Raw genomic sequence first — 27646 nt, 5'->3', positions numbered from 1 at the left:
CGAGTGCACTTTTTCCAATCTTGTTGTCTTTAGGATTTTTATTTTCACGAACTTGTGTAGCTCCAAAGTAAGCAGCCAATATTTTTTGCTCTTGAGCCCCTGTGCCATGTGCAAGCTGCCACTGCTGCTCTTACGCAGTTGCAAGTGGCTTTCCTGAAACCCTCCAGATGGCCTGAAAGGGGCTGATGTATTAGCGCCAGTGATGGGCACCGCCTGGTGGGAATTCCCCAGCTGTTCTCCATTCTCTTGGGACTGCGTCCTGGGGCTGCTGGTGACTGCAGAGGGCGTGGCACCGGGGTGGAGCAGCAGAGCACTCCTGCCATTTGGCATGTGACGAGGCATACCTTGGCACCACCCAGCAGCATTGCAGCCACTTCTTTGTTGGCCTCTCTCAGAAAGATACCTGTGCTTGTTGGCCACTCTTCTCTGTGGCATATGAGCTGTACAGGCCGGCACACTACCACTTTCGGCAGCACCTCCTTGAGAAAAATGCCTGCCAAATGGCTCACTGTCCCATTGAGGCCATCGTGTTGCAGGTTGGTGCCATGAAATGGCGCCAACTGCAGTTATTATCCCTGGCCACACAGCTTGCCAGGAGTGGTGGCTCCAACCAAGCGTCAACGTTGTTTGGGAAAACCATTTGGTTTCACAGTTTCCATTGAAATTTTTAGTGTCTTGGCAGAGTGCAGTTGTTGCTTATTTCACTTCAAATGCTCACAATGCATGCAGCATTGACAAATGTTGAAGCAGCTTTCTAGCATTTGTTTCAGATATTTTTGCTGTTGCATGTTTTGTGCAGCACAATTACTGTTCTGTGTAATTTTAATGAAAACTGCATTGTGGGAAAACTCACCCAGTGTGTTCAACAACGCAGAATAGAGTGATTGGACATAGGTCCCTGCTTGGTGAATAGAAATTTCTTTAGGCCACTTTTGGGACATAAGCTTATGGCCCAGGAACTTGATGGTAGCATTCCTGTTGGTTGCACCGACAGCAATAGTAGTTGAGCAGTGCCTTCTTTAACAACTGCATAACAAGTTCCAAGAAAATCCCATGGTGGTTGTTTGTGTATCACAGTTGAGGGCATCCATTTCTGTATATAACTTTACAGCGACAGCTGTTAAGGGCATGTTTCCCACTTCTTGCTGCATATAAGTCGACTTTATTTTTTGCAAAAATGGCCGCCTGAAATCTGGGGGGGGGAGGGGGGGGGGGGGGGGGGGGTTGACCTACACGCGGAGCCGACATATTTATAGACTGAGCCATAGGTAGTACTGTATTTCCCCGAATGTAAGTCGACTTGAATGCAAGTAAACCCTCTAATATTTTTGCTTGTCAGGAATAAAAATACATTGAGGTCGCTTAATCTTCTCCTTTAAGAGTAGAACGCGATAGCATTATCCGGCCGCCACCGTTTATTGTCAGCTGGTATCGGCTGCCTCACGCGGGCGTGCCTGTGGGCACATTTTGAAACAAAAGTGTAATAGTCACTGGACTGCTCGTCCACACTTACGCCATCGTCCTCACTAGCGCTTCTGTCATCACTGCTACAGTCCCGGAGCATGTCGTTCTGATTGTTGTCCAGCGAAATCCCCCACTTCGCAAACAGCCGCACCATGACATTGCGTGGAAGAACTTACAGTTTTGCCTCATTGCAGCCGCTTGCCTATATCGGCCATTCCGAGATGTCAAACTTGTAGCCCGGCGCCCATTTGTTTGTTTCTTCGGCGTAAAGAACGACAGCAATCATGAATGTAGCCGTAAACAAGTGCTGGACATTTACTGGACCCGGAGCATAAATGACAATTGACAAAGCACTACATTCAAAACTAGTAAAACTTAGCCGGCAGTCGTCAAATGCGTCAAACAGGGCCAAAGAGAAACTACGCGCAAGCGGCGTTGGCTCTTCCATCAGCCACCGACACTGCCCTGGAGCACTGCCGTTTCAAGTGGCGGTGCCGCCCTGATTGGAATAGCGGCCCTTCCATCAACTGTCGACACTCTCTTGAGCGCCGAGTGCACAATTGAAAGCAAAAAGAAAATGAAAAATCCTTTCAAACAAGCGCACAGAATAACCGAATGCTACTGGGTAGAGCTTTAGAGCAAACATAAAATTGCAACCACGCTGTAGCATCCCAGATGTCTCGTTTCTATAGCCTTTATTTATGGTACCATGCTTTGGATTTGATTGTAGGTCGACCCCATCACTTTGGATTTTCAAATTAAAAAAAATACGTCGACTTACAGTCATGTAAATATGGTATGTGCCCTGTACAGGTGACTGTTCCCGGCAGAGTGTATAGAACTCCATGTTTCAAAACAAAAGAATTGTGGATTCAAATACAAATTGGTTCTTTCCAATGAAAATTCTAATTGTGCACCATTTACCTAGGTAGCTTGTGCTGGCGGTTGTTTTCTCACACAAGCGATATATTGCGTGAGAACAAACTTATGGCAGCCTCCAGTGTGTGTGTAATGCTGCAAACAGTTTTTGCAGTATTTCATGTTAAACTGTGGTGACCATCCTGTGAGCTTTTTATAAGAGATTCAAACTTCATTTAAAGAGGCTTTGAGCAACATTTGAAAGGTGGAAATCACTTTGTAAATTTTTTACCATGGGTCGTTATTGTATATTGTGCCATAATTCGCAAGCAGTGTATCTTTTTAAATTGCTGAAAACACCTAGAAGAGAATACGGTCACAGGTGCCTTCTGCAGTGGTTTGCTGAAATGGGCTCATGTGTGCATTCACTTGCTACTGTTTATAGTTGAATAGAGGCAAAGAACGTGGGAAGGCCAGTGAATTTCCAGCTCACTTGGCAGGCATCCTTTAAGAGGCTTTGGATGCTCAGCAGAGATTGTGGTGACCAGTTTCTGGAAGCCAACTGTGCAAGCCGTAGGAATTGTAGCGCAACCAACTGAGGCCTCCCTGAAATACTGCTGTTTTGTTTACGTCATTCTCCTCGTAGTAGTGCCTTCTGTTGTCATTGGCTTTCCAGACGTCTTCTTCATTGTAAGGTAGCGTAAGAAAATGAGGACTGTGCTTAGGTTAGGCAGTCTCAGAAATGAGCAAGTTAATATCTTGTGAGAAATCTGTGCGTTGTGTAGCATGTTAGTGTGACATTGGTATGATCCGTGGATGTATGAATGGTTTAGGTTCTCGACAGGCACACATTAATCAGCATTTTTCTTGAAAGTGCGTTCCTTTTTTGTGTACGCAGCAGATTGAAATTGGATGCATGCTTGTGTGACGTATGCTTGTCCTCAGTGATTGTTGTTGTATCAGCTAGCATTTTGGCCAGCTCCAGCATGTGGGGCTGGTTGAAAGACTGGCCAAGTGCCTTTGTGACTTTCTGGTCGCAAATCGCAATTTCCTGCATGAATGAATGACGGTTGTAACTTGTCATCTGTGACTTCTGCGGCCGACTCCTGTAGATATGCCACGTGATAAGCATGCAAGGTGAACAGAGCTCAAGCAGCATCCGAAACGTTTGTGTGAAGAAGCTGTCGTCCAGCTGTAGCAATGTTTTGCAAGAAGGGCCCATGTGTGGTCCCTCGAAGTGTTCACAGCACTCACAGATTGGTTGAAGCAGCAGAGCAGTAGTGGCTCTCCATTGCGATGAAGAGAGCAGTGGTGCAGTTTTTGTCCATGGCTTGAAAAGGCCTGAATTGTGTCGCAGTTTTGTAAACCACTTTTGTTCGCAGAAAGCACCATGAGCCTAGAAGAATCATCTAGATAAAATCCGTGTGGAATTGTAATTTTGCTCTTGAGCGAAAAGAATCGCATTTTTGGCAGTGATATCAAAGTTGCTTAGGCAGGCTCAGCGTTTGTGAACTGGTGTGCTTCTGAAACTGTCGACGCTGTAACACTTTTTGTGGTATCGGAGCCCATGCTGCGAGAATTGGGGTCACCGACTCAAGCATGTTTTGGTTGACTACACACACCTTCACAGCTGGTGCAATTACACTCTGTCGTGCAGCTGAGCAGCACATTTTCCTCTGCTGCTTCAGCCCATCAGTGAGCACTTTAAGGGGGCAGTCTTTTAGGTGTAGAAGTTGGAATACGTATTGGCCAAGGAACAGCACTGCTATTGATGCTCAGTGTTGACTACACTTTCTGTGTGCTGGATGAACAGCTTATAAATTTTTCCAGTAACATAAAGCATTGTGCAGGCCGTCGGCACGAGTTTACATCAAAGAACTGCATTTCATGCAGGTCTGTCCTAGCAAAGTGCTCCTCTGGATGATTTCTGAATATTGTGTGTTTTTGTTTACCTTGCGGAAATTCCCAAGTCTGGCAGCTAATCGGGCATATTCAGAGCATTGTTGCTGTATGATCTATGACCATGAAAGCCTTTGATGGCAGCCTGACAGTTGGCTTCAGAAGTAAAATAGACTTGGAGTAGGAGTGAAAGCTAGCAAATGACACGTGTTTCTAGTCTGTTACTCAACTAGTTGGTCATAGTTTTGTTGTGCACAGTTTTCATTTGGCAAGATAGTAGAGCTCTTCTACTGCAGTTGCAGGCATGCTGTGTTCAAGATAGTCACCTGCAAATATTACTCTCTGTCAGTGCCATATATAAAAGAAATCAAGATTTTCATTTTCCAGCCGTTTGTGTCAAATGTTCTCAGGCAATGTTCTCCTGAAGCTTTGTGTAGAAAACATTTAGGAGTATTGTGTTTGCAAAGGTATCCCACAGGGGGTGCTTGGCACAAGCCACTTCTGCCACGCGCTTGCTGTTCTGTGTTGCTGTGCATCCTGGGCATCTGAAGGGCAGATGCATGGAGGCCCCGCAGTCGGATTGCATTTCTGTGGACGGACACGCAGAGGAGTCCAGGAGTTTTCATTTCAGTGTCATGTGGCCCTTTTACGTTTGCATTCTGATACCTAAAAACATCTGGGAAAAAACAGCAAGGGCAGCAGCCTGGGCAAGTTGGTGGTGGCAGCCCGTGCTGTAAATGTCTCGTTTGTAACAGCCCAGCCTCATGAAGGCAGTGTAATCACACTGATGCTAGATGGAAGCGGGCAGCATACTGTGCCTTTCCTGGATTTAATTTTTCATCGTTTTTTTATTTGCATTTTCATCACCCTGCCACCAGCATAGGCATGAAACTGTTTAAACAAGTGTTGGCTCGGCTGGAACTTATGGAGACTGGTCACATGTACCAACTGTCTCTTCTAGACTGTGTAATGGCGTAAAGCATAGGGAACAAAGCTATGAATGTGAGGTGTTTTGTATGTGTATAGACGCGTACGACCTTAAATGTAAAAGTTCATGATAGTTGGCACTTGTATCGTCTGTGCATTGTATCCTCATTTTTGGTGCTGTTTAGGGCTTCAAAGTCCAGGTTAGTTTGTTGCATTCTCATGTATTGACTGGTCGCACTCATGTCGTCCACGCCTGCTTTTGTTCCGGGGGAAAAAAGAACTGCGAGGTTTGTTTGGCAGCTGCCAGTGCACTCTGCTCGTTCGAGTAAAAGGGCATTTATGCAGCTCTGCTCCTCTGAAGCATAATGTGCTTGCTTTCGAAGAATTTATTGAGACCAGTTTTTTTTATGCAACATTTTAACGAGGCCCTTTTGATGACCCTCAAATTTCGCATCACTTGCAACACGCCCAAAGTAGAGACAAAGCACAGAAAAACACTGAATTGCAGTTTTGGGGTGAGGGGTTTGAGTCAATAGCAATTTGGAACACCGGCAGTATTCCCCCATTAATTAATGTGCTGCATGTTCTGTCACCTAGTAATAAATTTAGAGGAGTCAGTTTGCTTCTGTTGGAACTACTCATATCCATCTGCCTGGAAAACGAGGAGACAAAAGCCAAGAAGTAAAAACACAGTGGAGGTTTCTATGCCAAGTTAAATTAACAAGTTGTACTACTGTAGAGTGGAAGTTGGATGCAACTGAAACTCAAGTTTTCTTGTGCCTGGTGCATTCCTGTCAGTTCTGTGGCAATGACATATATATACATAGAGCCCTTTTCTTTCGGGTAAAACCTAGTCTTACATGACTCCTGCACCCTGAGCACAATTCTTAAGCGGTGGTTACACCCAGTTTCCCCCCAAAAATGCCCCTTCTAGAGTACACGCAAGGGCAAGGGAATGAGGGGCACATTAAGATATACGTATATATGAAAGGCCATAGAAAACACTATACGCTTTCCTGAACAAAGCTCAAGACACCAAAAGAAAATTAGCGGATATTTTGTGCTTATTCCAGGGGACTGTTTGTTCAACTGGTGGTCTTAAACCATCCTCAAAGGGGCTCTGATAAGGGCTCTAATAAAGTTGCGGTATGCCTAGGATGTTAAAGAGTGTCGATTCACGAATATCTTCCAGCAAGAATTTTTTTTAATTCGCTTTGTAGAAGCTGAGTTATCTGTAGTCAGAATTTGAATTTCAGCATCATCACACTTTTGGCGCGCTGAAAGGTTGGCGCTCCACCACCGGCAGTGGCGGAGCTTCCTGACCCACAGGAGCTGCGCAGCTTACTAGCCGTGGCCATGGTAGCTGCGGGATGTCTGAAATAATCTAACCAATAGCCATCTCATCTCTGAACTGGTATACGCAAGAGTGCACGACAGGGGAAGGTGCGACTATGAACAAGTCAGTGGAAAGGGCTCGCCAACTTTTGTGCATGATTGTGGGTTCTCTGCTGCATGTAGAAGTGTATTACTTGGCTCAGGTTTGCATAAAAACACTGTGCAGTGATTGAGCTAGTTGATGTGCTGTCCTGGGAAGATGTTTCAGAGCCCCTTTAACACTTGTTAATCATGACATGACTTAACTTGAGAATGTGTTTGAAGAGTAACTTTTAGAAGCGCGGCACCAAAATACAGGTACTAACCAGGCATTTATTCAGCATCATTGTTTCTAACACTATCTGAGCTAACATCTTCCTGTTCCAGGGCTCTTACCCATTTAAAATAGCTTCTGTGATGTTTAATGACTGTTTTTGCAGTGTACAAAGCAGACAGGTCTTGCTTGCACACAAAGTGCTGCATAGGAGATTGACAGTTTATGAGACAAAATGATTGTAATAGATAAGGAAAAATGTAATTTGGGAAACTGTTTATTTCTTTGCAACCTGTCATTTCCAAGTTTTTGAAATATTGAGCATAAATAGGGCATTTTGTGTCCCGCACAAAAAATAAGCACTTATATTAAATTGTATTTTGCTGCAAAAAAAAGGATGCTAAGAAACTCAACTTATGGAATTTTCTGCTGAATAAACCAACTTGTACCTGAATTTGAATGAATAAAATATTGCCCGAATTTTACCCCTGAATTCTGGAAAAAAATAAAACAGGAAAATGGAAGGCCTTGCATGTATGTACTGAGGCCCAAACTGCAGTGCCTCTTGTGAGAAATATTTCACCCGGCATTTTGCCAGCACATGTGCAGGATTGTGTCACATTTTGGCCTAGTGATTCTTCCCCCTGTCTTTACTGGTGGGAATCCGCCCCTACCGTATTATTTCAAGGTTTGCTTACCTGCTTAACTACGCAGTTTTCAGTCCTCCTTGCTCAAGTGGTGTTCATTGTGGGCCCGGAGATCTTTTCTCCAGTGAACTGCATTCTGCTGTTCAGAAACTGTTGCTGGGGAACTCTGCAGACCATAGAACAGAACCAAGAGCCCAGAGCACCACGTTACATAGGACATCTTGGCCAGTTTCACTGGTGTCATTTGCAGCTTTGGCACTGACCCCATTCACCAACATTCTATGACCGCCTGAAGTGGTCGTTTCAGTTTTGAAGGATGTTGCTCCGGCCTGTTTAGGTCTGCACGTTTCCAAGTTACATGCACGCCTCCATGTTGTAAGAGCTAAAAGGTGCACCATGCAAGTTGCTCAGAACTGCTGAGGACTTGTGACTCTGGATGATGGGGCCAAAATTAAGTGGCTTTGCGTTGTTCTAGGCTGCAAGGAAGAATTGTTAGGTGTTGCAAAGGTTAAAACAGTTCTTTGGTACGTTCATTCTTACCTTCAGTAGAGCCTTGCCAATTTCCCTGTGCATAAAGCAGGTCTGTGCGAGTGGTGTTCCTCATTAAATGTGCCTCATGATTCTGATGCATGATTGTCTTTTCTTTTCTTAGTGTTAGTATGTTGAGACAGCGCAAATGCATCAAGATCTCCGATTGCAGTCATTGTATCTCAGATCTTGTTAGAACTGACGGCGGAAGTCACCTGCTGTCTTTGTGAAAAATAAAAAGGCTCCATGATTTGCTTCTCAGCCATATAGTCTAGTACTTATGCCACCCCACGCTCAAAACCTGTAAGCAAAGGAGAAGGAGTTTTTGTCCATGGCTTGAAAAGGCCTGAATAGTGTCACAGTTTTGTAAACCACTTTTGTTCGCAGAAAGCGCCATGAGCCTAGAAGAATCATCTAGATAAAATGCGTGTGGGAATGTAATTTTGCTCTTGAGCGAAAAAAATCACATTTTTGGAAGTGATATCAAAGTTGCTTAGGCAGGCTCAGCGTTTGTGAACTGGTGTGCTTCTGAAACTGTCGACGCTGTAACACTTTTTGTGGTATCGGAGCCCATGCTGCGAGAATTGGGGTCACCAACTCAAGCATGTTTTGGTTGACTGCACACACCTTCACAGCTGGTGCAATTACACTCTGTCGTGCAGCTGAGCAGCACATTTTCCTCTGCTGCTTCAGCCCATCAGTGAGCACCTTAAGGGGGCAGTCTTTTTAGGTGTAGAAGTTGGAATACGTATTGGCCAAGGAACAGCACTGCTATTAATGCTCAGTGTTGACTACACTTTCTGTGTGCTGGATGAACAGCTTATAAATTTTTCCAGTAACATAAAGCATTGTGCAGGCCGTCGGCACGAGTTTACATCAAAGAACTGCATTTCATGCAGGTCTGTCCTAGCAAAGTGCTCCTCTGGATGATTTCTGAATATTGTGTGTTTTTGTTTACCTTGCGGAAATTCCCAAGTCTGGCAGCTAATCGGGCATCTTCAGAGCATTGTTGCTATATGATCTATGACCATGAAAGCCTTTGATGGCAGCCTGACAGTTGGCTTCAGAAGTAAAATAGACTTGGAGTAGGAGTCAAAGCAAGCAAATGACACGTGTTTCTAGTCTGTTACTCAACTAGTTGGTCATAGTTTTGTTGTGCACAGTTTTCATTTGGCAAGATAGTAGAGCTCTTCTACTGCAGTTGCAGGCATGCTGTCTTCAAGATAGTCACCTGCAAATATTATTCTGTGTCAGTGTCATATATAAAAGAAATCAAGATTTTCATTTTCCAGCCGTTTGTGTCAAATGTCCTCAGACAATGTTCTCCTGAAGCTTTGTGTAGAAAACATTTAGGAGTTTTGTGTTTGCAAAGGTATCCCACAGGGGGTGCTTGGCACAAGCCACTTCTGCCACGCGCTTGCTGTTCTGTGTTGCTGTGCATCTTGGGCATCTGAAGGGCAGATGCATGGAGGCCCCGCAGTCGGATTGCATTTCTGTGGACGGACACGCAGAGGAGTCCAGGAGTTTTCATTTCAGTGTCATGTGGCCCTTTTACGTTTGCATTCTGATACCTAAAAACATCTGGGAAAAAACAGCAAGGGCAGCAGCCTGGGCAAGTTGGTGGTGGCAGCCCGTGCTGTAAATGTCTCGTTTGTAACAGCCCAGCCTCATGAAGGCAGTGTAATCACACTGATGCTAGATGGAAGCGGGCAGCATACTATGCCTTTCCTGGATTTAATTTTTCATCGTTTTTTTATTTGCATTTTCATCACCCTGCCACCAGCATAGGCATGAAACTGTTTAAGCAAGTGTTGGCTCGGCTGGAACTTATGGAGACTGGTCACATGTACCAACTGTCTCTTCTAGACTGTGTAATGGCATAAAGCATAGGGAACAAAGTGATGAATGTGAGGTGTTTTGTGTGTGTATAGTTTTTTTTTTGGAGGAGAGTGAAAAATGAAAATTGAAAATCGGTTTTGAGGAAAGGAAATGGCACAGTAACTGTCTCACACATCTTGATGGACACCCGAACCCCTCTTATCCCTCAACCCCAGTAGGTAAGTACACCACAAGAAACTGGCCAAATTTGAATGAAAACTTGTGTCGTCTAATTAAGTAGGGCTTACATAGAACCAGTCATCTGCCTCTTCTCCATACTGAGGCCATAAAGCCTGCCGTAATAAGATTCTGTTCCCTCCAAAGCTTCAATCGGCTTTAAAACAACACCTTTGAGAGGGCAGAGATAGGACTCTTCGTCTGAGTTCCTCTTTTAAGCGTATAATTTGGACAGTTCGAGTCTTGGTGATAAAATACGTCTTGAAAAAGCATTTATTTTCATCGAAAATCTCTTTTATTCGTTATATCGCCAAAAATAAATGTTTTTAAGACCTTGCGTGCTACCTGTGGGCTATGACATAAATGTGCTGTTCGGTCTTGATATTCTCTCTTGTAGTCAATTCTTCTAGCTCACTTATCTTTTCAGCTTTTATTCTGTATGTCTTTTGATTCATGTGACATCAGGAATATCAACCTCCAGTGCTGAATGATGACAAGGAAATGACTATTAAAACTATGCATATAGCTATAAATATGATTCCCTTTACATATGGTTCATGTGTGCAGGTATTATGGCAATATATGTACAGTCAAACCACGTTGATACATTCCCAGTTAATATGATTTCCTGGTTCGTACGCTCAAAAGCGCTGAAAGCATAGGATTAGACCGTATTTCTCCGGTTTATACGGTCCGGGATAAATGATTTCCAGGGTACTACGTTTAAAATTTCGACCAACTGTGGCCGTATAATACGTTCATTGACCAACCGCACATATGCAAACATACAAGTGGGGCGAACGTGAGGGCACGCGACATGAAAAGCTGAAATGCAGCATCAATCACCTTCCGTTGTAGCTTCTCTGCAGTGGGTAGGTGCAAGAAGGCGAAGCGTCACCCGTTAACAAAAATAAAAATGGCGCGCTAGCATTCGAGACATATTAGGTTGGGGCAACCTAAAAAGATTGAAAAATAAGCCCCTGCTTTCACCACTGACGTATAACAGGCTTGTAGGTTTAACGCCTCAGGAGGGAAGGAAACGAGACCACTGCTACGAGCCGACACCAGAACAGAACTGCCAGCCGTGGCTGCACGAGCCACGACCAGGTGCCGTCTTTATTCTCTTCGCAAGGTGGCGCGCGCTAGCCAGGTTGTCGGCGCCGCCCAAGAGAGGGTGCCACAGGGACAAGCGATTGCGGGTCGGTAGGCTGGAAACGCTGATTGGCCCAAAAAAGTGACGTCACGCCTCTAACGTCATAGTCACGTGACATTTAATGACGTCATGTCCGGTTGGGGAAAGACACATTTTCCCTAGAGTTTTCTCAGAATTCCCCATGTTTGTGACAGCGTGCGCGGTATAAAGAAGCGCATCTTTACCTCCACCCCACCCAGTTCGACCACTTTGCCGAGCGGGGTGCAGTTGAAGAACCCTTGCCTAAATGCTCCCGCCATTCCCGTTTACCCCTCCCCCCACGACACTTTCCCGAGCTCGGATGTTTTGTCGCCTTTTTTATTATTATTTTTTGTGTTTGCATGCACAGTGCACGTGTCTCTACTTAAGCAAACTGCGCCGCTGATTCCACATTGACTATTCCTGCCGAAGAGGCTCCAAGGAAGTGTCCTGCCATGTCAGCGCTTTATTCTGTTTTTTTTTTACTCGTTTTGGCCAGGGGCACGCGAGTACACGCATCTCCGCGAATCCGCCACCGTCTGTTTCTGTACTCGCCGCCGCTCTGCCTTGAGGGGCGACCATTCTCCCCTCCCACTCGTTTTCCTTTCTCTTTTTTTTCTGCACGCTCCCAACGGCTTTTCGGTGGACAGGGTGCGACAGCGCGTATTCTTTTTCTATTTATTACTCTTTCTCCCTTTTCTAGTATTTTTCTTCACTGTCCATCTTCTTTCCAGCACCCGATTGCTTGTTGCTATTTTCATGTGGCGGACATGTGTGCCAATTACAACTCCTCAAGAACGGGAGGAAGATCGCTGTAACTTCAGTCTTGAGAAAGGACAGGCTCTGTCCGAAACGTCGACTCAAAATAAATATGTCTAAATGAAGCGTCTCTCAACTTTGCATATATATATTTAGTTACCCTTGATGTAGTGTCTCTGTACATAAACATACCGCATGATGATGGCATCCGATTCTGGTCGCATCCTATGGAAAACACAAAAACGATGATGCTCCTAGCCAAATTAAGTACCATCGCTGCACTTACTGATCTGGTCCTCAAGCTCCACTTTTTTTAATTCAGCAACTCCTTTTACCTACAAACGAGTGGTACCGCTATGGGAACGAAAATGGCCCCAAACTATGCCAACATATATATGCATAGCATTGAATCGGAGTTTTTCCGCTCATACCCAACAAAAACGGCTTTTTACAAACGTTTCCTAGACAACATATTCATTGGTATGGACGAAAACAGAAGACCATTTCATCCAGTTTATTTCAGCATTTAACAACGTACACCCAAACATCTGTTTCACACACCCTTACTCCACCAGTCAAATTAATTTCTTGGACGTCTCAATTCGAATGGAGAAGGGTACCTTAATCATCAGTGTCTATAGAAAGCCCACGGATAGGCAACAGTACCTTCATTAGAAGAGCTGCCACCCACGCCACTGCAAAACTTCAATTCCATATTCCCAAGCCATCAGATTCAAACTGATCTGCTCACGACCAGAAGACTTCGAAAAAAATTCTAGCCGTATGCGGGAGGTTCTGAGGGACCAATGCTATCCGGCCTCCATTATTGATGATGCCGTTACGAAAGCGGAAGCAACAGATCGTAATGAAATGTTTGGGGATCCCCCATTAGCAACCGCAAATGAACACCGCTCTAATCTCGTCTTAACCTTCGCAAACAACCTTCCTAATGTCAACAAAACTCTAAAAAAAACATTTCAACATAATCGAGCAAAACGATCGACTGTCAAAAATTTTTCCAACAGTTCTACAGGTTACCTACAGACTACCAAAAAACATGCAGAATTATGTAGTTTACTCTACTGTCAATAAGTAAAACCCTGTGGTTTGCCTACCTTGCAGGAAGAATCGCTGTCAAGTTTGCCAGCACATGCGGACAACAACACTAGCTCAAAGCACACACTCTAACTTCAAACACTCCATCCGTGAAAACTTGAACTGTGACAGTAGTAACGTAGTATGCATGCTCGAGTGTGGCGATTGTCAGATGCAATACATTGGCCAAACAGAGAATTCTTTCCGAATTAGATTCAACAACCACCGCGCGCACACCAGATCTCTTTCTCTCCTCCCCCTGCCGAAACATCTTTCCCAGGAAGGTCACGAGTTTCACAAACTAAAAGTTACGCTGCTACAGGGCGGCTTCCAAAATACCCGTGAGCGTGAGCAACGAGAGTCATACTTTATATATCAGTTTAATACTGTGCAGGCCGGTATAAATGAAAACCCTGGTACTCTCTCCACACTTCAGAGATCATAGTCCTAGCCCTACTGAAATTCACAGCACCCGGACTGCATCGCCTGAGGTCATGCCAATTCGCGTGCTTGCTTCCACATGCCGCCCTTCTCCTCCCCCTGCCAGTCATTCTTGCTCATGACCAGAGAAAACAGTTCTGAGAGCAAAGCATATTGCCTATTCCCCCCCCTCAACTTTTTATATTTTTATATATTTTATTTATTTTTTTTTCCTGCTTTCCAGATAATAGAGAGTGATGCTCCATATAGGGCAGTAACCCATTGCAATAACGCACACTTGGGCGATTTCGCGCCTTCTTTCCCCATTTTCTTTCTGTTACTCTCCCCTCTCTCTCAGTTTTTAGGAAGGAGCCCTCTTTTTGTCTCCGCGACGGAAGGCGGGCGGAGGCACCTTCGACTCATCTTCGCGTTTCGTAACTTCACTTAATTGAGGTCTCCTTCGTTTTAAAATTGCGCTCGTGGCGGGAGGCGTTCCGGAACGACGCTGACCTCCGACGCCGCGCGATTGCAGAAGCATCTATAGCTTTGCGCCGGGATGCAGGAAACTCAGGCGCCAGACGCCTCTCAGTAGGTAGAAAACAGTGCCTTCCACTGGTTCCATGGTATTGGTGGCTGATCCGAGGTTTTCAGGAATGTACGAGGGGGCGTAAGATCCCGTGAAACTCATAGTAAAGATTTACCTCGTCGGCACGTTGTTGTATTGTAGATGCAAGATCGAAGGACACACTTGAGCGAGCGATGTCATGCTGACGCCAAGTTTCCTCCGCCCCCCCCCCCCCCTCTACTTTTCCTGCGTCACGCATACGCGGTGTCAAGCAATATGCATGTGACTGAAACTCTGAAGAAGAGAAACTGAAAGTAAGAGAATTGAATTTGAAAATAAGAGAAGAGAAACTGAAACTGCCGCACAGTTCATTACCTGATGGACACAACAGTATCACGTATTACTTAACGTCTTCATAAAACCACTGTTTGTTCGTCTATAACATTAGCAGCATTATCATATGTTTGCTATTAATGACACCCATGTAATGAACATAATTTACCAACTTAAGTAGTGTTGGTTCTGGTGTAACGCACGAATAATTTATAGACATGCCTTTGTGTATACGCCAGAAATTAAATTGTGAAGCAAGCCTTGAAACTGCCTACATGATGGACACAATAGTATCACGTATTACTTAACGTCTTCATAAAACCGCTGTTTGTTCGTCTATAACATTAGCAGCATTATCACATGTTTGCTATTAATGACACCCAGGTAATGAACATGATTTACCAACTTAAGTAGTGTTGGTTCTGGTGTAACGCACGAATAATTTATAGACATGCCTTTGTGTATACACCAGAAATTAAATTTTGAAGCAAGCCTTGAAACTGCCTGTGCATTTCTCATAAAAAAAGGAAAAAAAATTATCTTGCTTTCATAGCATGCGTGTCATCTATATCAGATGTGATGGTAATCGTGAGCTATAACTTGAAATGACCCATGCTGGCTGCCATGAAAAATCACTTTTCTAATTGTTCAACAAACCTCATAACTCATTTATGCCACGAAAGGAATGAAATGCTTCACTTATGTCTCATTGCTTTGGTACAGTCATGGTTCATTATGCAATGTAAAATCTGATTTAGGAATATTTTGTTACTTGTTGCATGGTTTGTTCCTGAAATTCAGCACATCCGCCAGTGTTGCGTTCCCGCGTGGTTTTCTTTTTTGTTAATTGAGTACAGATGAATAGCCACCGGATTCTTCGCCGATCGCCCAGTGTGGGTATGTTCCGCAAGTTCAGGTTCCGCAAGTTAGGTTCATGCAAGCTCCGCTTCAGGTTGTTCTGATCTCCTTGCAACGAGTTGCTGATACGCAGGCTGACCCCGTCTTCTATTACGACCATATTTACCCGTTCCATGCGAAAGGTATGCCCGCAAATATCCTAAATGGTCTTCTTTCTGAACACCTACACAATTTTCCTCATCATATTGTTCTCTCCACTGATGCCTCCGGCAGCTGTGAGAAGGCGGCGATTGGGATATATTCGCAGGATCTGGCTTGGAGCTATTCCGTTCGTATCCCTGATTATACTTCTAAATTCTTCGTAGAGTTTTTGGCTATTGGTTTGGATCTTCTCAAAATTCCCAGACATGTAGCACGGGTTCTTATTCTTGCAGACTGCCTTTCAGTTTTAGGCTCTCTCCAAAACTCCGGAAAATCTTTATTGAATCGGCCGCTTAGGTTTTTGTTCCGTGCACAGTGCGTGAGATCCACTTTGTCCGGGTACCTGCAGGCATTCGGGTGTCTATTTTAACGAGGTGGCTGATTTATTGGCAAGGTCAGCTCTCAGCGCTCCTGTAATCTTAATCTATCCCGTCCCTCACCTCATTCTGTTGGAAACTTCACGTTTCCAGTGGTTCCAACATATTTAGGCCAGCTTGAGTGATCCGTTGCTCAATACCGTGGATTTTCACCACTTAAAATACCCATGGGATGTCCGGTGGTGTAAATCAAGGCGTTTTGAGGTGTCAATGACGCTTCTGCGATGCAGAATCCCTCACTTAAATTTGTACTTACGCAGATACGGGTTCCCTGCGACAAACCTTTGTGTCTCATGTGGGCAAGTTGAAACATTAGACCTTTTTCTCCTCTCTTGCCGGCGGTTGTTCAAGGAAATCAGTATTTGGAGGCCCCTCTTCCAGTCTCTTTCAGTTCTCTCGTTCGGTGCGAGCGCCAAGGAATTCCCGTTAAGCAGTGTTTCTGGCTACCTTCATGATTACATAAGTGAAACTGATCGGTTACCTTGTTAGCTGTATACAAAATTCTGTCTCATGTCCGAAATGCTTGGTTCTATTCCTGGTAATTCATATTTCTTAAATTTAATTAAATTTCCTATCTTTATCTGTATTCAGTCTTCCACGCCGTCGCCTCACGTCTTTTTTCCCGTGCAAATACTTCATTGGCAAATTTCCACTGTACCTTGGCCAGTCCCCCCGCGTGGGTATGTGCCATATTTACTGAGGTGAAGAAGAAGAGTGTGGACTACAGACACTATCTGTACTTGTGCTTTATGTGTTTTTTTGTCTGTTTGCAATGTAAGCCATTACTAGGTGGAAAGGCATGCACGTAATGGACATACCCTGTGCGCATGAATGCGGAAAGCTGGCCATGGTTGTCCAAGCATTGCCAACAAAGCAACGGGACCTTCAAGAAACAGGATAGGCTGTGACCCCTCACATGCAATGATTTTCATACAATTTGAAAATGTGGCAATTTACAGCAGTCCCGTGGTTATATTGTTGCGAAACAAGCCAGCTCATTTAGGCGGAAACATTTTTAGAGGCTGCCAAAAAGGAACATGTCAAAAAGTTACACATAGCATCCTGTTTCATCGATGTTGTTTATATGTGTGGTAAACGATATGAACAAGCATCTCTTTGTTGGTTACCTGCATGCTTTGCTATCCACGCACTGTCATGCAGCACATACACAATCACAGTTCAGTGACTGCAGAGCGGTCTGCAACCAGTAACTTGCAACTATACTATGCAGCAAGCTTCTTTGCACGGTATTTGTTATATTTATCGAACGATGAGATGGAATTGGTATGGCGCTTTCTACACAGTGCATTTCCTAAAGACTCCTTTCTGCCATACGGTACTTTTTACCCAAAAAGCTTCCTACAGAGTCATTTAAATTGCTACGTACAAAGATGTTTGTAGCAGGTGTGTGAGCCCGAACAAAAAAAATGTTTTAATTTTCCTTAGGATAGGATAGGAAAACTTTTATTGAATCATAAGTATTTAGGCGATCAGAAGTCTTCTTGCTTGCTTCGCGTGTCGCTGTCTTCACGCTGCGCTGCAGGGAAGGCTTCTTCAGCAAAGGGTGGTCCCTCAGTCCAGGGCTCCACTGAGTTTGGCTGTATCCCTTGCGTGCTCTACCATCCTCTTTTGGACGGCGAGCTCGCAGCTGACGAGCCGGCTCTCCCAGTGCTCCGCACTCGGGGGTTTGTGTTCTCGGAATGCGTTGTTTCGTTCGCATTCCCATGTTATGTGAAATAGTGTGGGTGTGGCCTCGCACCACGGGCATGTGCCCCTATATTGCGTTGGGAACATCTTGTTGTATATAAAGAGGTTGGGGAAGGAACCTGTTTGTAATCTACGCCAATCTGTTGCCTCCTCCTTTGTTAGTGCTTTATGCGGGGGCGGATATTTATATCTCACCCCTCTGTGATGTTGGAGTAGTTCTGAATAGCTGTCCCCGAGGATCATGGTGCTCAGACCACTGCTCTCCTGCTGCTGTCCGACTCGGAAACAAAAAGCTCGAGCTAGACCATCCGCCGCCTCATTGCCCCTTATGCCCTCGTGCGCAGGTATCCAGATTAAATTATGTTGGACTGTTATGCTCTCTGAGAGGTTGCACTCTCTGAGCACCTTAAGAGCAGCTTTGCTAATTCTGCCCTTCGTATAATTCCGACAGGTCTCTTTTGCGTCCGTGAGAATATTCAATGATTTGTTCTCCCTATATCCTTTTGCTGCCGCCAGCGCTACGGCTAACTCCTCGGCGTCCGTTATACTCCAGATTTCCGTGGATGTCCCGGAGGTTAGTTCCCCATCGTTGTTGACTACCACTGCCGTACCTATGTATTTGCTTCTGCCGCTCGCTACTTCCATAGCGCTTGCGTCCGTGTAGAAGGTGTTATCCTTCCCCGCTAGTGTTCTTTCAATGTGTTCTGCCCTGGCCTTCCTTCTGCCTTCGTGGAGCCTGGGGTCCATGTTCTTTGGAATGGGTCTGACATAAAATGTTTTCCTTATTGCGGTAGGCATGTCTTCGTACCGCTTTGTGTCGATGTATTCGCAGCCTATTCTGTCGAGCAGTGCTCTTCCAGTGTAGGTCCCTCCTAGTCTTTTAATTTGCGATTGTCGTTGCGCTTCCACCATTTCTAGGAAGGTGTTGTTGACACCAAGCTGCATGAGCTTTTCGTTGGGTGTGTTTCTTGACAGGTGTATTGCTGTCTTGTATGCTTTCCTTAGTATGGTTTCGATTTCTTCATTAGACGTTTTGGTCCTTACGTGGAAGGGAAGCGAGTACGTAGCTCTGCTTACTATGAGGCTGTTGACCAATCCTAGGGTGTCTTCTTCTTTCATCCCATGTCTTCTTTGAGAGACTCTGCTTATCATTCTGCTGACACTTTCTGTTGATTTCTTGAGTAGGGAAATCGTGTGGTCGCATTTCCTACTACCCTGCAGCCACATGCCGAGGATGCGGATCATTTTGCATTCCGGTATGAGTTGTCCTTCGAGAGTGACTTCCAGTTTCGCCTTAGTCTGGTGTCGGCCCACTCTCAGGAGTTCAGACTTTTCGGTAGAACAGTTGAGGCCTCTAGCTGTCACGTAGTCTTCTACGCATCTCGCCGCTTCTTGCAGTGCGGCTTGCTTTTCTTCTAAGGTCCCTCCGGTAGCCCAGACCGTGATGTCGTCCGCGTACATCGCGTGTCGGACTCCCTGGATTTGCTCGAGTTTTCTTGCTAGGCCAATCATCGCCACGTTGAATAATACGGGCGAGATTACGGAGCCTTGGGGCGTACCTCTGCTAGGCGTTGCAAAGATATCGCTCCTTAGTTCTCCTAGGCCTACTGTTGCCGTTCTGTTTGAAAGGAAGTCCTTCACGTAATCGTGTGTTCTCTGCCCGCAGTTCGCGTTGATGAGACCTTCCATGATGGCCTCGTGGCTTACGTTGTCGAAGGCTCCTTTGACATCGAGCGCCATGACCACGTTTTCGCCCTTTCTTGGCATAGTTTCTAAGACCTCCTTCTCGAGCTGTAGCAGGATATCTTGCGTCGAGAGGTTGGCTCTGAACCCGAATATTGAGTTTGGGTAGTACTTTTCGCTCTCCAGGTGGTATTGGATGCGTTTGGTGACTATCTTCTCGTAGAGTTTGCCCAGGCACGATGTGAGAGAGATCGGCCTCAGATTATCGATTTGGATTTTCTTGCCGGGTTTGGGGATCATCACTACGACGGCGTGTTTCCATGCCGCCGGGACTCTCCCTTCTTGCCATAATTTGTTTAAGTAGCGGACTAGCTGGTCTATCGCTTCGTCGCTGAGGTTTCTAATGAGAGAGTTCCGTACTCGATCTGCTCCCGCTGCTGTGTTCTTGGTGGCTGATCTAATTGCCTCAATGACCTCTTCCCTAGAGATGGGTCGATCCATGTTCGGGTTTTCTTCGTCTCGGTATTCACCGTGGTATCCCTCCGGTTCTCCCGTTCCGTAGCATTTCTTGCGAACCTCTTCGAGCATCTGCTCGTCCGTTCCTTGATACTGGTGTAGTAATCTTTGGATAGAATTGCTGCTTTCCCGTTTGCTCTTGCTGGGATTCATCAGGCTTCTGAGTATTTGCCACGTTCTGGCTGTACTGAGGGTGCCCTTCAGCGAGTCTGTGAATTGTTGCCACCCCTGTCTAGCCAGTTGCGTAGCGTACTCTTCCGCCTTCTTACTGATCTCCGCAATCTTCCTCTTGAGTTTCTTATTTATTTTCTGTTTTTTCCATCGTTTGGTGAGACCGCGCCTTGCTTCCCATAGCCTAAGCAGCCGCCTATCTACCTCCGGTGCTTCCTCGGTCCTGTCCACTTCTCGGGTGTACATCTCTTGGATCTGTTTTAGCTTAATTCTTCAGTATTCCTTATTATCACGACATGGGCATCTATATGTTGGTACAACTTTTTTCAGGCATTACAACTGATGTACCGATGTGTTTGGTACTAATTCATCTTCAGACCTTTCATGTCTGTTGGGTAAAAAAAAATACGAAATAATAGTTGGCTGCATTAGTTTTCACTGAGATAACTAGCATCACACAGCATGCTCTTGAAATTCCTCTAGCTGTCTGTAATTGGCTTCATTGTATAGCTTCATACTTGTTTAATTTAAACTCTGCCCACTGCTCTTTTCGCCGCACATGGCGACATGGCACGCGGAGCCCCGTGGGAATGGGCGAGGAGGATTCAGAGGTCGGCTGCTACTTCCCTGGAATCCAAACACAGCTATAGGCACCTGCAAGTCACGGTTAATTTCGGAAAGGCAGCTTTCCCCGCTTCCTTTCGTCGTCTTATCCGTCGTGCGTCGCGTGTCGCGGCGAACCCGACAAAGGGGAGGCCATTAACCCCCTTCCCCTCCCCCTCCCCTCCTGAAGCAGAGGAAAGATCCCGCAAATTGTTTCCTAGAGAGGTCCTTTCTTTTTTCGTGCGGTCAACGAGGGGTCAAATGACAGGCCCAAGCAGTGTGAGGCAACGTTCTCTGTTCATTCTAGAGACGCAAGCTTACACTGCAAAATGAAACCTTGTCTTTCTCTTCCAAATGCAATTTCATTTCATTTTTACAAAATGCAAGTTACATGCTGCAGAGATGCAAGGGCTAAAAGCTGCTAAAAAGCAGCTTGACTGGGCCCAAGCGCCTCTGAAATGGCAGTACACGACAAACGCACTTCAAGCAAAAAAAAAATGTTTACATATACGTATAAAAAGAATTAAAAAATGTTTACGTGCTCTTAACACAGCGCTATCCACGTTCTTTTATTGACGACGCCATAAGCAGAGCTTCAAATCTGAACCGTATTCAAATACTCCAGGGGCACCGAAGAGATAACCGAAATGATTACACTACAAACCTTATTCTCACATTTAACAGTAACGCACCGAACATAAACAGAATTCTTAATAAGCACTTTAATATTCTCCAGCAAAGTCAACGACTATCGAAAATATTTACATGCGCACCCCGCGTGATTTACAGGCGTGCCAAAAACATTCAGAACCATCTAGTCCACTCCAAGGAACACAAAACCCCAAAATATGGATGCCAGCCCTGTGGTAAAGGTCGCTGCAAAGTTTGCTAGCACATGAAGACTACGTGTTCCGCAACTAGTACGAGGTCAGTTTTCCAGCATTCAATCCACGGCAAGTTTGACTGCGACTCATCAAACATTATATACCTTCTTGAATGCACTGTGTGTAACCAGCAATACATAGGAGAGACAAACACTGCATTCCGCATTCGATTTAACAACCACCGAGCACACACCAAGTCTCTCCCCAATCTTCCCCTATCCAAGCATGTAAACTCAGAAGGACACCCATTTGACCAACTAAAAGTAACAATTATTCAAAGGGGCTTCAAAAACAGGCGAGAACGTGAACAACGTGAATTCTATTTTATCCACAAGTTTAATACTATTCAAGAACGTCTTAACGAAAAGCCTGGTATCCTTTCTTTTATTCACGACCTCCAAACAAAATAATGCTGCACCTCTCGTTAATTGGCTAACTCAGATATACCCTTTATAACTCCTAGTGTATATCCCAGGCAATCATACCCCTCTTTACTTACACTATCCTGCCTCGTTCAGTATTAATAAGCTTTGACGTTCTTTCCTTACTTTTTTCCGACAATTTGAAATCTTTGTACACAGCTAGCCCAGCCCTCCTCCACTACAACCAAGTATTCCCGACGAAGTCGGTTCAACGACCCGCCCAGGGAGAGGGGTGCACCGTTCAGTGAAACCCAGACCCCCTGAGTAAGTTCTTACACATGTGCTCGTTAACGTAGCCCACTCCTTCCTTAACGTTCTAGTCCTCAGCTCACCGGAAATTAGTGAGACCACCCCAAAAGGCGCCTGGTTTGGCCTGTTCGTCGCTGCCAGTGTCATTTGCGCAGCGGCGCCTCTTTGGCCACGCATCTGCAGCAGCGCCCATCTTTGTGTTTGTGCATTTTGTTTGTGTCTTGTTTGCACGTTTTGCTTTCGTACGCCTGTGGTTGCCGCGCTGCCCATGTCGCGGGCACCGTCTTCCTCTCCCTTTCTCTCGTTTCGCCATCTCCTTTTTTTACCTCGTCCTTCCTTACTAGAATAGTTCCCCGCCCTTTTTTTCTTTTCTTTCTATTTTTTGCTTCCTCTCCCAATCTTGTCCCTGTCTGCTCCCCACAACCCTATCTTTATTTTTTTTTACTTTTTTCGTTCAATTTTTTGAACTGCAATGAAAACAATGAGCATGTATGTTCACTAACAATAGTTTACAGACGCATGAAAACAAAGAGAAGACCCGAGAAAAATAAAGAGAAAAGAAACACTCAATAGGCATACATGGCACCGGCAGACAACAAAGGAACATTAAATGCAACCTGGCTATATATTAACAAAATACATTTTTAACTCGCTTGGTTTAACACTATCCAAAACTTTGTGCTTATTAAGAGTGGTCGGTAAATTGTGTTCAAGCGTTTGTAGTTTATAATTAATTCGAAAATATGGAATATACCAGAGATCGGTATTTCAGGTGTAGAGTCGATTCGAAGCGGTCCTTAAATTGTAGTACGTATTAAGATATCTCTATAAGCAGAAGAAGAATGGTAAAAGGATCTCAAAATGCAAAAAACATATATATGTTCAAAACGAATGATGTTATAATTTCTAAAAGCAGTTTGCGTTGGAGAGACAGATAAGGAAGGTTTGCAATGTAGCGGATCATTTTCTTCTGTGGAACCTGTATTTTTATCACATTTGTTTTTGTGGTGTTGCCCAAACAGAGTTACGGAACCGAAAAGAGCATGATAAATTTGAATTTTCACGTGAGTGGCAAGGAGCCATCGACATCGTGTTAGAACACCTGCTACTGAAGAGAGCTTTTTGCCAATATTTTCCACATGTCGATCCCACCTGAGATGTGACGAGAAAGTAACATCAAGAATTTTGTGGCTGTCTACAATTTGAATTTCTTGACCTGCGTATTTAGGAGCGCGTTGTAGTTCGACTGGCTTGTTCCTTGCACGAAAAATCATTACCTTAGACTTTGCAGGGTTTATTTGGAGGCAATTAGAAGAGGACCAGTTCTCTAGTTTCGTAAGGATTACGTTGCACTCTTCAATTAACTTGTTTATGTCGTGACCAGGGATTAGTAAAATGCTATCCTCAGCGTATATAATAAATTTCGCTTTGTCATAAATATGCACAATGTCATTTATATAGTTGTTAAAAAGCATCGGGCCCAGAATGCTGCCTTTAGGCACACCATTTCGTACCGCCAGAAAAAAAGACTGATGGTTGTGGATATAGACAGATTGTTTTCGATTTTGCAGGTATGATTTCATGAGGTCTAAACGTGTTCCACGAACTCCGTTTTGAGAAAGTTTATGAGTTAAAATTTGATGGTTTAGGGAATCGAAAGCCTTACTAAAATCAATGAAGAGTCCGACAGTGAGAATACCTGCTTCAGTGTTTTGCAGGATACATTCCTTAAGTGATAACAAAGCCGTTTCCGTCGACTTTCCCCTTCGGAAGCCAAATTGAGCATCAGACAGGATTTGTTTTGCATTAAAAAAGTTCACTACACGAGAAAAGATTACTTTTTCCAACCCCTTTGAAAAGACTGGAATCACAGATATTGGTCTATAATTGGACACTACATCTTTATCTCCCCCTTTAAACACAACTGTCACTCTTGCTTTCTTCATTTCTTCCGGGTAAACTCCCGTTTCAATTACCAAATTGAAGATGTATGCAAGCATAGGTGCAATATATGATAGTACATAATTGACTGGTTTTATCTGAATATTGTCAACATCTTAGGCTTTGCTATTATTCAAATTCATAAAGTTCTCATTGGTGGGCTCAAGGAAAAGGCTTTCGAATGGGCTACAAGATGAAGGAACTTCAGGTAGATGCATCATAGGTAAATGGGTGGTTAAAAAATTGCTGTTTAAATGGTCAGCAAGAGCCTGTCCGGATAATTCAGAGCCCTTATAGATTATTCGTTGAGCTGGCGCATTTTTCGTATTGCGACGTAACAAGTTATCTGCAACTTTCCACAGTGTGTGAATTTTTCATTCTAACATCAGAGAACAGTTTTTGATGATACACAATCTTAGCACGCTTAAGCTCAGCATTTAGATTATTTCTAGCTTTTTTTTAATAAGAGATTCTAGAGAGCGATTATCTAAAAAGGCATGGTACTTGTTTTTGCTCTTTATCATTCTTCTGAGCTCTGGCGTGATCCATGGTTCTCTTATTCGTTTAGACTGCTTAATGTTCTTTATATATTTCTACAAAAACCTTGATAAACGCTGAATATGCATTATTTGAGTCTTATATAGAATAACTATACTTCGTCTCACAAGATGTTTGCAGCACTACGGAAGGTAGAGCTCTCTCGTCCAATCAGGGCTGCAGAAACGCAGAAAATAGTCCCTCGAATATTTGGGGAGTGTATGACTATTAATCAAAACAATAAGCATTGCAACTAAAAACATGATTTGGACAGGTATATTTAAATGGTAGGGAGTGTTTCAATCACTGGTGAAATTACCAGACAAAGCCCGTACGGACACAGCTCTGCGGAGGCCTGCTGCGAGGTAGTGATGCGTCGCCACTTTCCAACATGGCGTCGGACGAGTCTGTTGTGTCTCCTGTGTGCTCTACACCGACAGTGCGCTGTTTCCCCAAGCAGGCGAAGCAGGTGGCTTTAAATGTTCTTGAAGCGCTTCGCGTCGAGTGCGGGGGCAGTTGGAGTACAAATGCGCTCATCAAGAGGACGGCAAAACTCACGCAGGTGAGCGAGCGAACGCTTTACAAGTGGACAACGGAGACGTTGAACGCGGGCCGAGTGTTGTCACCGAAGAAGCGTGCTGGCGGAAGAGGCCGCGAGCGGACGAAGAAGCTGGACGATTTTGACCTGAGCGTGTTGCGAAGGGTGGTACACACCTTTTTCCAGAGAGAGGAAATTCCAACTATCGCGAAGGTGGTTGCGCATTTCGAAGAGGACGAAACGCTACCGACCGTGTCCGCAGCGACAATGCAGAGGATGTTGAAGAAACTTGGCTTCCGATATAAGAAGCGCTCTCGGAATGCGATGTTAATCGAAGCGACGCACATTGTGCAGTGTCGCCGCCGGTACCTGCGCCAGATAGCGGAGCTGCGAAGCCAGGGTAGGCCTATTTTCTTCACCGACGAAACGTGGGTTAACGCCGGCCACACGCGAAGTCGAGTGTGGACTGACTGCACCATCCAATCTGCACACCAAGCGCATCGATCCGGACTGTCGACTGGTCTACAAAACCCCAGTGGCAAAGGTGGCAGGCTTATTGTGACGCATTGCGGTAGTGAGCAAGGTTTTGTCGAAGGCGCAGCGGAAGTTTTCCGAGCGAAGAAAAACTCGGGCGATTACCACGAGGAAATGAACGGGGAACACTACGAAAACTGCATGGTTCTCCAGGAGACTTCTCCCACTACTACCACCCGGCAGCGTTATAGTGATGGACAACGCGCCATATCATTCTGTGAAGCAGGGTAAAGTGCCGCTGATGAGTAGCCTCAAAAAGGACATACAGGCTTGGCTGTCCGGAAAAGGTGTCGCGTGGAGCAGCGGCATGGTGAAGGCCGAGCTCATGCAGCTTGTCAGCAATGTGAACACAGGTGGGGAGCAATACCGTGTCGACTGCATTGCTAAAGCTGCTGGCCATCTCGTTGTGCGCCTGCCACCGTACCACTGCCAACTGAACCCGATAGAGCTTGTCTGGAGCGACGTCAAGGGTTTCGTGGCCAGCCAAAACAAGACGTTTAAGCTCCAAGACGTCGAGCCTCTGGTTTGGCAAGGCATCACGCAAGTGACTGTTGAGAAATGGAAGAATAACGTGCAGCATATTATCAGTGAGGAAGATGTGATGAGAAAACTGGACCACATCATCGACGATGTTGTTGACCAGGGACCGGCCATTGTTGTCAACCTGGAGGACGACACAACCAGCAGTGCTGAATTCAGTTGTTATGAGGACGATGAGATGATCGAACCCGTTTAACGTGCGTTGCCTCTCGCGCAGCACATGGGCTTGTTTTGCATTTCGCCACCATCGACACTCGGCTGCCTCGGCACGCTGGAGTAAATAAACTTATATGCACATGACACGATTACTGAAATTTACTGCGACGCGACAACAGAGGAACTGATGAGAACAGTACCCTGGTTGTCTCACATATATCGGTGGACACCCGAACCGCGCAGTAAAGGAAGAGATAAAGGAGGGAAAGAAGCGAGAGAAAACTGAAAATTGAAAGTTGGATTTTGAGGAAAGGCGCGGCGCTGCGCGGTGGAACACCTGTGGCTCGGTGCTACTATAAATAGAGGTAGAAAGAAGCCACCTGGACATCAGGTGGATCGAGCCACAGGCGCGTAGGAACACACTAATGTAGTGCGCGCCATCCTGATTGGACGAGAGAGCTGTACCTTTCGTAGTGCTGCAAACATCTTGTGAGACGGAGTATAGGACTCCCGCCCAAAACCATTTCAGCTTATCTGGGTACCTCCAACCTTTTTCATTTGCGTGTAACTCCAGCCCCTCTTCATCTTTGTTATTGTAGCCGCTATTGTTTCTCAAGTACCATCTTGATATTAGCAGCTCCTAATTCAAGCCTTCTGCAGGGTTTGAAGGACCTATTTAATTGGAAATGAGAACACGTGCACAAGGTGGAAATCGTGTGATCTGCCAGGAAACACTGCGGCGGCCCCGAGAAGGGCCTTTATTAAGGTTGACAGCCGTTTTGTGCCTCTTCACTTGGCAGCGACGACACAGCGTGTGCGGTCCCCATGGTTTCGCCCCAGCTGTCGAAGCAATCCTCGGGCACGACCTTCGACATCTGATGTTTTTATTTAAAAAACACATGGACCAAAGTCGTGCTGTATGCAGTGCGATCGCCACGTGGTTCCACTGACGGCGAACAATCATCCACCAAGCCCGGCTCTTTGGACAGATTCAGGAAACGACTGAAAAGAACAAAAGTAACGAGCAAACAAGTTAGAACGCAAAGAAACGAAGGCGCTCTGCGCTAATGCTGTAGCGAGGTCTAATATGTAAATTTTCACGGCTAGCGTCGATGTCTACAAAGCGCGGGTAGTCGCTACGGAAATAAACAAAGGCGCACTGGAGCTGGGTAAGTCTGCAGCTACAAGCACGAGTTTTTTGTCTCTACCGCCGATTTCCACACCGCGCGATCGTCATAACTTTTCTTGGGCTTGCTGTTGAAGCTGACAGCGATCATAAAAATTAAGGCCGCCGACTATAGTGACAGAGGCTTGCCATTGAAAGGAACAAAGCCGTGCACTTTGTCAACCAGGCAACGAG

At 45.2% G+C, this 27646-nt stretch overlaps 1 protein-coding gene across 1 annotated transcript in view; it reads left to right on the top strand.

The window, feature by feature from the left end:
- LOC144124543 (heparan-sulfate 6-O-sulfotransferase 1-like) overlaps positions 1–8069 on the top strand; it is a 63266-nt gene extending 55197 nt beyond the window's left edge. The window contains exon 5 of the mRNA XM_077657285.1: positions 139–8069. The gene's annotated coding sequence lies outside the window, so the exon portion shown is untranslated. The remainder of the gene's footprint in view (positions 1–138) is intronic.
- The last annotated feature ends 19577 nt before the right edge of the window (positions 8070–27646 follow it).

Source organism: Amblyomma americanum, chromosome 3 (genome assembly GCF_052857255.1).
Source record: "Amblyomma americanum isolate KBUSLIRL-KWMA chromosome 3, ASM5285725v1, whole genome shotgun sequence".
Lineage (NCBI taxonomy): Eukaryota > Metazoa > Arthropoda > Arachnida > Ixodida > Ixodidae > Amblyomma > Amblyomma americanum.
This window is presented reverse-complemented; position numbering and strand designations above follow the sequence as displayed.